This window comes from Eubalaena glacialis, chromosome 10 (assembly GCF_028564815.1).
Source record: "Eubalaena glacialis isolate mEubGla1 chromosome 10, mEubGla1.1.hap2.+ XY, whole genome shotgun sequence".
NCBI classification, from domain to species: Eukaryota; Metazoa; Chordata; class Mammalia; order Artiodactyla; family Balaenidae; genus Eubalaena; species Eubalaena glacialis.
This window is the reverse complement of record NC_083725.1, coordinates 16829395-16841738: the sequence shown is the minus strand read 5'-3', so window position 1 is coordinate 16841738 and position 12344 is coordinate 16829395.

Genomic DNA, 12344 nt, shown 5'->3' with positions numbered 1-12344 from the left:
TCTCTTTATTTTTCTCCTTGATCAGTTTGGTTTGAGGTTTATCAATTTTGTCATTATTAAACAATATTTATTGCTTATTATTACATTATATATATACATATATTTATTTAAAAATAAGCTGCTGAATTTATTGATTTTTAAAAATGTTTCTATTTCATTGATTTCTACTGTGATCTGATCTTTATTATTTCCTTTCTTCTACTTATTTTAGGTTTTATTTGATTTTTTTCAGTTCTTTAAGGTGGAAGCTGAGTTTATGTGTTTGAGATCATTTTTTTCTAAAATAGATATTTAGTGGTATAAGTTTGTCTCTAAGTACTACTTTAATAATCCCACAAATTTTGATACATTGTGTTTTCATTCAGTTCAAAGTGTTTTTGATTTTGTCTTTTGGTTTCTTCCTTGACTCATAGGCTATTTAGAAGTATGCTATTTAGTTTCCTAATTTTCAGAAAATTTCCCAATATTTTTGTGGTTTTGATTTCTATTTACTTCCATTTTGGTTAGAGAATGTACTTTACATGACTTGAATCTCTTTAAATTTATTTAGATTCATTTTAGGGGCCTGAATTTGGTCTACCTTGATAAATGTTCCACGTGTATTTAGAAATAATATGTATTCTACAGTTGTTGGATGGAATATCCTATGGATATCAGTTAGGTCAAGTTGTTTGACAGTGTGTTTAAGTCTTCTATATCATTGCTGATTTCCTGTTACTTGTTTTTATCGAGTATTAAAAGAGGAAAAATCTCTAAGAGAAATCTCCAACTATACCTGTGGATTTGTCTATTTCTTTCCTTAGGTCTATCAATTTTTATTTCATGTATTTTAAAACTCTATTATTAGATGCATAAATGTTTAGAATTGTTATATGCTATTGATAGATTTATCCCTTCATCATTATGACATAAAGGTCTTTATCTGTTGTTCTATTGTAATATTCTTTGTTATGAATCTAATTGTCTGACACTAATATAAGCACTCCAGCCTTATTTTATTTTTTATTTTTTTTGGCCATGCCACACGGCAGCTTGCAAGATCTTGGTTCCACAACCAGGGATTGAAACCAGGCCCTCATCAGTGAGAACATGGAGTCCTAACCACTGGACTGCCAGGGAATTCCCAGTAGTTTTTTTTTTTTTAATATGGATTCCATTTTAATATTTATGATTAGCTTTATAATATTGTATAATTTATATTACAAAACACGCTTGCTGGATGCCTATGCTTTTTTTTTTCTCACACACACACACACACACTGTATTTTATTTTTACAAGAGATAAATAAACTGACACCAAGCATTATAAATGGATGACCACAACAAAAGCAACAATGATTGCAATTACCAAACACGAAACACACTCATACTATGTCATAATATTGACATTCAGTCCAGTAATCCTCCACTGTAACAGCTCCTGTACTTTGCAGTGAAAATCCTTGTGGGATTTTTTTTTTAATCAAACAGAAAGTCACAAAAATTATAATCATCCTCATCAGTTCACTCAGTCCCATGTAATTAATTTTTTTTTCATCTTGATCTTTTGTTAGCAGTTTTTTGTTTTTTGTTATTTTTTTCACTCCAGCCTTCTTTTAACTAGTGTTAGTATAGTATGTCCTTTTCTATCATTTTATTTTTTACAAAATTTACTATCCATTCATGATGAAAAGAAAACACTTAGCAAAGTAGGAATGGAGGGAAACCTCTTTGTTTTGATAAAACTTATCTACCAAAACCTAGAGCAAACATCATACTTAATGGTAAAGCTCTGGATGCTTTCTTTTTGAAAGCAAGAACAGGACAAGGAATTTCATTACCCCCACTTCTATCAATTCAATATTGTACTAGAGGTTTTGACCAACACACAAAAAACCTTCCTTCTCCCTTTACCACCCCCCAAAAAATGACTGAAAAGGAAAAAAAAAGTCATCACTTAAAAATGATATAACTGTGCACATAGAAAATCCAAAAAGAATCCATAGATAAATTTTTAAATGTAATAAGAGAATTTTAACAAGTTTGCTGGATATAAAATAAATATAAAAAATATTTGTTAGAATTTTGCACCACCATATATCAAGACTTACTATAAAAGATATTATAACTAGGTTGGTGTTGCATTGGTGCAGTGATAGTAAAATAGAGCAATGCCATAGAATAGCAAGCCAAGCAATAGACTCTTGATACAGTGCAGAGGTGAGCCCTGCAGAGAATTAGGTAAAAAACAGGCTTTTCAAAAACGGTGCCAAGAAAATTGGATATCCATATGGGAGAAAAAGAAATTAGATATCTGCCTCACATCATACACTAAAATCAATTTCAGATGGATTAAAGACCAGATTGTGAAGTCAAAATTATATTGCTTTCTGGAATTTCAGGTCCAGAACAAGATACTATAGATTGACTTTTCCCTGCTCCTCTCTCTAAATATAACTAAATACCAAGAAATTATTAAACAGAGAGGATAAAAGGACTCTGAAAGCTGGAAAGAAAAAGGCAGACTGGCTAGACACCTCAGGACTTGAGGAATAACAATGTGGTGAGTTCCCTCCTTTTGTTGTTGTTGTTGTTCTTTGTTTGTTTGTTTGTTTGTTTTATATCTCTCATATATCCTTGAACTAGGCACTGGAGAGGTCTATGACCCAGAACAACTGACAGGCGTAGATAAAGACAAAAAAAAAAAAAAAAGAAAAACAGAAAAAGGCCTCTCTCTCCTGCCAAAGGACCAAGAAAAGGGAAGTCCAACAGTGATCTAGTGAGGAATCTCAGTCCCTGCTCCATCACTAGAAAACCAGCAACGGCAGCAGTGAAAACACAGCCACCTCAGCCCTGCTCCACATCCAGGACCCTGGTGAGTGGTCTATTCTGCTTACAGCAGCAGCAGAAAATCCCCAGGCCATCTTGCCCCTGCTCCATGAGCCATGCTCAGTGGGTGGTCTAATTCATAGGTAGCAGTGAAACCCTAGGCTGTCTAAGCTGCCACTGCACAACTGGGGCACTGGTGGGTTATCCCATCCATCAACAGTGGCAACAGCAATGAAGACCCGTGTCTCCCTGCTTTCCACCTAGAGGCATAGGGAGACCCAGGCTAAGGGATTTTTTTTCTTCTACTCTACCAAAGGTCTCTCAGTAACAAGTGGCCTAAGGAAGTACCTTCTGCCACTACAGATAGTGCTAGCAGGCATTGAACAAGTGTCCCAACAGCACTAGAAGAACAAAGCAGGCCGAAATAATATTACAAGGACTCAGAAAACTAAATTTTCATAGAACTAAAGTCACAAAAGTAAGGCAGAACCTATATGCTAAACTTAAAAAGGGTAACTTTCTGCTAAAATAGGTTTAGATGAGATCAAAAGTCCCTTAACTAAATGACCGAAATGTCCAGGATACAATAAAAAATCATTCTTCATACTAAGAACAGGAGAACCACAACTTGAAAATGAAATGACAATCAGCAGACACTAATCCTGAGATGTTGAATTATTTGACAAGAATTTTAAAGCAACTCTGACAAAAATGCCCCCACAATCAATTATAAATTCTCTTGAAACAAAGAAAAATATAGAAAATCTCAGTAAAGAAATAGAAGTTATAAAAAAGAACCAAACAAAAATAAACTCAGAAACACAATACCTTAAATGAAAAACTTGCTGAATGGAATCAATAGCAGAGTGGATATGACAGAGCACTGAATCCACGAACTTGAAGTCAAATCAATAGAATTTATTCAATCTGAACAATAAAGAGAAAATAGACTAAAGAAAAAAACAGTCTCAAGGATTTATACAACAAACATCTAACATTTATATCATTGGAGTCCCAGAAGAAATAATAGCTGAAAACTTTCCAAATTGGTGTGAAAGGTAAAACAACTATACCCCAATAAAACAAACAAACAAACAAAAAAAACCGCTACAGATCCATGCAGCTGAGTGAATCCCAAATAGGATAAACCGAAAGAAATATACACCAAGAAATATCACAAACTTCTAAAAACTAATAGTGAAGGAAAAAAATCTTAAAAACCGCCAGAGATAGGGGACACATTATCTATTTAAAACCACCAATTTGAATGCAAAGGATGTCTTATCTGAAACCATGTGGCAGACAGAAATGGCATAACATTGTTCAGTCCTTAAGAAGTGGCAACCCTGAATCTGGTGAAACAGACAACAAGGTTTTTTTTTTTTTGCTTTGTTTTGTTTGTAGACATAGACAAGCTTATTTTATTTTATTTTAAATTAATTTTTATTGGAATATAGTTGATTAACAATGTTGTGTTAGTTTCTGCTGTACAGCAAAGTGAATCAGTTATACATATACATATATCCATTCTTTTTTAGATTCTTTTCCCATATAAGTCATTACAGAATATTGAGTTCCCTGTGCTATACAGTAGGTGCTTATTAGTTTTCTGTTTTATAGTCATATGTATATGTCAATCCCAATCTCCCAATTTATCCCCCCTTACCCACTCTTTCCCCCTTGGTAACCATAAATTTGTTTTCTACATCTGTGACTCTATTTCTTTTTTGTAAATAAGGTTATTTTTAAATTTATGAAAGGAGAAAAGCTCTATAATAGCCAAAACAATTTTGAAAAGGAAGAATTAAGTGGGGGAAATCATTTTTCCCAATGTTAAATATTACTATATGGCTAGGGTATACAATAAATGTGATACTAGTGGAGGGATAGACATATAGATCAATGCCATACAACAGAGAACTCAGAAATAGATCCACACAAATATATCCAACACATTTTTGACAAAAGAGCAAAAACAACTAATGGAAAACAGATAACCTTTTCACTAAGTGGTACTAGAGCTATCCATAAGCATAAAATGGGCCTTGATTGTAAACCACACATCTTATGTACAAATACTAAGTCAAAATGGATCATGGGTCAAGTTTTAGGAAAAAAGCATAAGAGAAAACCTTTGGGTTCCAAGGCTAGGCAAAGAGTTCTTAGACTTGACACCAAAAGCATAATCCATAAAAGAAAAAATAATAAATTGGACTTCATCAAAATTAAAAATTTTTCTCTGCAAAAGATCCTTTTAAGTGGACAAAAAGGCAAATCAGGCTGGAAGAAAATGTTTGTACACCACATGTCTAACAAAGAATTTGTATCTAGACTGCATAACGAACTATCAAAACTCAATATTAAAAAAACAAACAGTCCAATTATAAAATGGGCAGAAGACATGCATAGACGTTTTATCAAAAAGCATATGGAGATGACAAATAAGCACATGATGTCCAGCTTAGTTAGCTATTAAGAAGTGCAAATTAGAACTACAATGAGATAGCACCACACACCTATCAGAATAGTTAATGTAAAAAATAGTGATAACACCAAATACTGGCAAAGATGTGGAAAAACTGGTTCACCCATATATTGCTAGTTGGAATGTAAAATGGTACAACCACTCTGGAAAATAATTTGGTATTTCCTTTAAAATTAAAAATGCACCCAACAGTCGCACTATTTGGCATTTATTCCAGAGAACTGAAAACTTATATTCACACAGAAGCTTGTACAAAAATATTTATAGCAGCTTTATTTGTAATTGCCCCAAACTAGAAACTAACCAGTGTCTTTCACTAGATGAAAGGTTAAATAGGCTCTGGTACATTTACATCCTGGGTTACTACTCAGCAGTAAAAAGGAATAAACTTGATACTGCAACAACTTGGATGAACCTCAAGGAAATTATGCTGAGTTAAAAAAGTCATGGTCAAAAGGATACATGCTGCATGATTCCATTTATACAGCAGCATAATTACAGAGATGGAGAACAGATCAGTGTTTGCCCAGAGGTAAGGACAGACAGAGAGGAGATAGCTGTAGGGGTATAGCATGAAGGGAGTCTTGTGATGATGATACCGTTATGCATACTGACTGTGGTGGTGATTCTATGAAGCTACACATGTAATAAAATTGCATAGAGTGATACAAATACACACCAATGTATGTATAAGTGCATATATATGAGTGCATGTATAGCTGGTGAAATCTGAATATGCTCTGTAGGTTGCAATGATGTCAATTTCCTGGTCATGATACTTTACTCCAGTTCTACAAGATGTTAACATGGGGGGAGGCTGGGTGAAGGATGCATGTATGGAGATTCCCCATACATTTTTTTAGCACCTCTTGTGCCTCTACAATTATTTCAAAATAAAAAAGATTTTTAAAAATTATATTGTTTTTAGATGATAAAATAGAATAACCTCCTGACCTCAAAGTAGGGAAGAATTTCTTAAACGAGATACAAAATGTACTAGATATAAAAGACACTTCCTCAGTCTTCAGTCTTAAACTCCTTGTAGCATTTACTGTTATTATTTACCCTGAAATCTCATTTTGATTATTTTCTATCTTGGCTTCTATGGCACTTAAACTTATTTAAATTTTCCTTTTATCTCTCAAACTTCTTTATTTACTTGTTAAACAAGTACTGAGCACCTGTTATGTTCCAGGAACTCTTTTAGGTGTGGGATATTATAGTGAAGAAAACAGATTTTTCAAATAGATAACGTCCCTATCCTGATGGGGCTTACAGTTTAGTGCTAGCTGGTGGTTGAGAAGGCAAAAGAATGTATACATAAATAAGTAAAATATAGTAGTATGCCAATTGGTGATAAGTGTTACAAAAAAACAATAAATCATAGAAGGGGAATAAGAATGCTGGGGAGAGATAAAGTGTTCAGTTTTAAATAGGACGATTAGGGAGGTCCTCATGGAGGATTCTTTTGAGCAGGGAATTAAAAGAGGTGAAAAATGTGCTGTGAGGTTATCTGGAGGGAGAGTGTTCAGAAAGGAGGGATGAGCAAGGAGGGTGTATGCTTGGCCTGCTCAAGGACTGACAAAGGGGCCAAGGTGTCCAGAGCAGAGTGAAGGAAAAAGTAACAGGAGATGAGGTCAGAGTGGTCATAACACCAGATCCCAATGGCCCTGTGGGCCAATGTAAGGCCTTTGCTTTTACTTCACATCAGTGGTCTTAAAGCGTGGTCCCGAACCAGCAGCATCAGCATCCCCTGGGAAAGTGTTAGAAATGCTCAACATTGCTAATTAGTAGAGAAATGCAAATCAAAACTACAATGAGGTATCACCTCACACCAGTCAGAATGGCCATCATCAAAAAGTCTACAAATAAGAAATGCTGGGCTTCCCTGGTGGTGCAGTGGTTGAGAATCTGCCTGCCAATGCAGGCGACACGGTTTCAAACCCTGGTCTGGGAAGATCCCACATGCCACAGAGCAACTAGGCCCGTGAGCCACAACTACTGAGCCTGCACGTCTGGAGCCTGTGCTCCACAACAAGAGAGGCCGCGACAGTGAGAGGCCCGCGCACCGCGATGAAGAGTGGCCCCCGCTCGCCGCAACTAGAGAAAGCCCTTGCACAGAAACAAAGACCCAACACAGGCAAAAATAAATAAATAAATAAATAAATAAGCTTTCATTAAAAAAAAAAAAAAAAAAAGAAATGCTGGAGAGCATGTGGAGAAAAGGGAACCCTCCTATACTGTTGGTGGGAATGTAAATTGGTGCAGCCACTATGGAGAGCAGTATGGAGGTTCCTTAAAAAACTAAAAATAGAGCTACCATATGATCCTGCAATCCCACTCTACTCAATATTCTGTAATGACCTATATGGGAAAAGAATCTAAAAAAGAGTGGATATATGTATATGTATAACTGGTTCACTTTGCTATACAGCAGAAACTAACACAACATTGTAAATCAATTGTACTCGAATAAAAATTCATTTAAAAATAAAACTAAAAAAAATAAAACCACCATGTGGGTCTGGAAAAAAAAAAAAAAAGAATCACCCAGCAGGCTTGTTACAAGGCAGATTGCTGGCCCCACTTCTAGAGTTTCTAATTCAGCAGGTATAGGGAAAGGCCTGGGAATTTGCATTTCTTTTTTTATAATTTAATTTCATTTTTAAATTGAAGTATGTTGATTTACAATGTTGTGTTAGTTTCAGGTGTACAGCAAAGTGATTCAGATATATATATATATCTTTCCTTTATAGGTTAGATTCTTTTCCTTTATAGGTTATTACAAAATACTGAGTATAGTTCTCTGTGCTATACAATAGGTTCTTATTAGTTATCTATTTTATATAAAGTAGTGTGTATATGTCAATCCCAATCTCCTGATTTATCCCTCCCCCCTTTCCTCTTTGGTAACTGTAAGTTTGTTTTCTACATCTGCGGCTCTATTTCTGCTTTATGAATAAGTTCATTTGTACCATTTTTTTTAGATTCCACATATAAATGATATCATACTTGTCTTTGTCTGACTTACTTCACTCATTATGACAATCTCTAAATCCATCCATGTCGCTGCAAATGGCATTATTTCATTCTTTTTTATGGCTGAGTAATATTCCATTGTATATATGTACCACATCTTCTTTATCCATTCATCTGTCGATGGACATTTAGATTGCTTCCATGTCCTGGCTACTGTAAATAGTGCTGCAACGAACATTGGGTGCATGTATTTTTTGAATTATGGTTTTTCTCCAGATATATGCCCAGGAGAGGGATTGCTGGATCATATGGTAGCTCTATTTTTAGTTTTTTAAGGAACCTCCATACTGTTCTCCATAGTGGCTCTACCAATTTACATTCCCACCAACAGTGTAGGAAGGTTCCCTTTTTCCACACCCTCTCCAACATTTATTGTTTGTAGATTTTTTCATGGCCATTCTGACCAGTGTGAGGTGATACCTCATTGTAGTTTTGATTCATGCAGCTCAATATAAAACAAACAAACAACCCAATCAAAAAATGGGCAGAAGATCTAAAGAGACATTTCTCCAAAGAAGACATACAGATGGCCAAAAAGCACATGAAAAGATGCTCAACATCACTAATTGTTAGAGAAGTGCAGAACCTGCTGGGTGATTCTGATGCACACGAGTTTGAGAAACACTGCTCTAAATCATATGGACACCATCTGAGAGCCTTGAGCAGAGGACTGGCACGGTTTGATTTACCTTCTGGCTTCTAGGTTGAAAATACTTCATAGGAGTGGACCCAGGGAGGCCAGTTAGGAGGCTACTGCAAAGATCTATGGGGGAGTTGATGGCAGTTCAGTCTAGGGTCATAGTGGTGGAGATGGAGAGGGGGTTACTGTCACTGATTCCCCAAGGCTCCTTTCTCCATATGAGTTATTTTCTTTTGAGCTTGGTTACAAGCTTTCATGTGTAACTTGCACAGAAGATGCTCAGATCCATGTATTGGTGGGCACCTTGCAGAGCTCTTTATCCCCTATATTCAATTCCTTTTAGGATATTTTAAAGGAAATATCACCAAACTTTCACTTAGTGGAACTATTCTGCATGTTTTGGCATCTGCAGTACATATATCTACACTGATATATTCCCAAAGAATTAAAAAATTTTCATTTCTGGGCTCCGTTGACCCCCACAGGACCCGTGAATCCCCTCACACCTACGAATCAGGTCACTCTGATATTTTGTCATCTATTGTCCCAAGAACTGAAGCCCAGGCTAGGATGACAGGTCTGTCGTTTTGCGAGGGTGGGGTTTGCTTTCCCAAACGTTGTTGGGCTTGTTCTTGTGGGATCACTGCAGCCAAGGAAACTAACTGCAAGCCTCTAGCTGGTTTGGTTGTAAATGTTGACGGTGACAGGTGACAAGAATGAGATGAATGTTTATAAGAATTACATGCATCTCTGAGTGTTTATTTATTTGAACTTTTTGAAATTAATCTTAGAATTTGTACCACATGTAACATTGAACACTGATTTCCAACTTAATACAGTGCATGGAAATATTTACAGGATTTAGAGGCACTTCAGAGTCTGTCACAGGGACAGACCAATGACACAATCTGCTTATGCCTTCTGAAACCTGTATTTAGTCACGGACAACTTTAGGTAACTCTTTTTAAGAGTTCAATGGCTAAAATCATTATTCTTGTGCCTAAGAAGAATGAGATTGTTAATTGTGTTTACAGTAAAAGATGTGAATAAATAAAGTATGTTAATATTTTATTATAACTGTTAGGATTTGCTAGAACAACATTTATTACATTGGGAACAACTAGTAGATTTTATTTCTCATGCCAAGTCCTATTTATTGTTATCGACTGCTTGGAGCTCTGTGAGAAGAATCCTGAGGCTGAGTCTGGTTACCGCAAGAAAGAGGGTCACATTTGATAGGAACTGGCTGCCATTGGTGCGGGTTGTGGGTGTGGGAGTGGGGGATGGCTCCAGAGCCTCATATTGTCTGACTCTTCCACAGAAGCAAAAACAATCCGCTTTATTAGGATAAATTCAACATTTCCCAACCTGGATGGGAGCTCCCCACTCCTCAACTCTCCGCTCTGAATGTGCTCGTCTTTCTCATCTTTGCATTTTTCTCATGACCCGAATGTTCATCTACTTGCTATTCTATCTAGTATAAAATTCTCTATTTGGCTTTGAGGAACCTTATGATCTCTCTCTACCCCTCCTATGCCTATCATCCCCCTAAGGTCCTCTATGCATCCCCTTCATTCCGGTTAGCCTGGATTCCTTATTGTCACACGTGGAAATATTGATAATTTGGTCTCCGAGCATTTGCTTAAACCTACCATCTTAGTCTGAAATGTCCACTCTCCTCTCTGTCTATTTAATTTCTATCCATCTTTTAAGATGTGGTACAAGTCCTTTGTAGACTGTGGAATCTTCCCTCATTACCCTGATCCCTTTCGCCTGATGCTCTAATTCTTGATTTCCTAGAAACCTGGAGTTAGTTGCAGAAAACGCAATATCCTTCTTAAAGCAAAAAATAGACGAATTATAGAAAATTGGGTAATGTTGGAAAATTTGGAGGAGCATGCTCTAGGCTGGGCTGTTAGAAAGACTTGCAAAATACTGCAGAATTCATCCGCCCGGGAAGCTGCTCCCTAGACCTAATCAGAAAGGTTAGGAATCAGGAAAAAAAAAAAAAAGAAAGAAAAACCCTAGAACACTTGGTTTTAGGGACATATCATTTTGGGTAAAGTCCAGGAATCAGGGTATTACCACTATTATAACTGTTGCCTCAAGAGCCACATCAACCCTGCCAGAGTACACTGGGGAAAAAGGATGTCTTGTACCCAACATCTTGGCATCCGAGAAGTGAATGACTGGATGATGGAACAGGTTGAACAAATGTCCTACCTCATGGTCATGTTTGCCAGCAGAAGACAGCAGATGCCTGTAAGGAGACCCTCCTCTACCTTCTAGATCTTGCATGAGTAGATGTGATTTCCTCTACCTAAATCTTAAAATCCAACTGAAAGAGCCTGGGAAATGTAATTTCTGGCATTCTACCATCTAAAATAAAGGAAGGCACACCAGAAAGAGAGTGGGATGGATGTGGACAATCTGCCATATTTGCCATATAGATTACAAATTGCTGTCTTTAAGCATTGCAAACCCAGTCGTGCCATTTCCCTTTTTAAAACCATTCATTGCCTCTTAATAGCCTGCAGCCTGAAGCCTTAACTCCTTAGCATGGCCGATAAGGCTCTCTTCTGTGCCCAGGGGGCAAGGGCAGTACAAATGAGAGTTTATTATGGGAGGGTGGCTACGATAGCTTTTCCAGCTTCTGGGCACTAGTGTTCTCTCCTCTGCTCTTTTGCAAAGTCATCAAAAACATGGCTTTCGTTCTGATTTCACATTTTTTGAGATATGACTCTCTCGACGCCTCCCTTACTTTTATTTGAAGCTTCCCTTTCTTATGCCCCAATAGTCCCTTTCCTGTACAGTTTGGATTTTACTCCCAGAAGTTTCTCTTTGGTGTAGTGCTTTGCCTTGGAAGCAAGATTTAGTTGGTTAGTTCCAGGAAGTTTTAGGGTCCAGACTGGTTCAGCACCATCTGTCATGATTGCACTCACCCATGTTGCACAGCCAATATTGCATTGTCTCTTTGCATTCACCCACAAATTGGCTCCTGTAGAATCCCTTCCCATTTTCGGTCTCTGTTCTCAGATTGGGCCTCCACAATTCCAGCAAATGCTTTTGGCATCTTGAGGTTCTCATATTCTCAGGGCCAGGAGAGTCCAATTGCCTTCCCTTCTTTCCTCCAGCACAGACGCTAATATCACATGGGTCTTATACATGTTGGTAGTTTGTGCCTACATATTTGGTGTTCATCAGAATTCCACGATTTCTCCTTTTATTGTAGATGTTTTCCATGGTTCTTTGGTTTTGATATCCTAGTTGCTAGGTCTTTTTTTTTTTAATGGGAAAATTAAGGGAAAAAATAAAAACCATTCAATTTTTGTCACCATCTTCTTTTAAAAATATTAAGTGAATGAATAATGA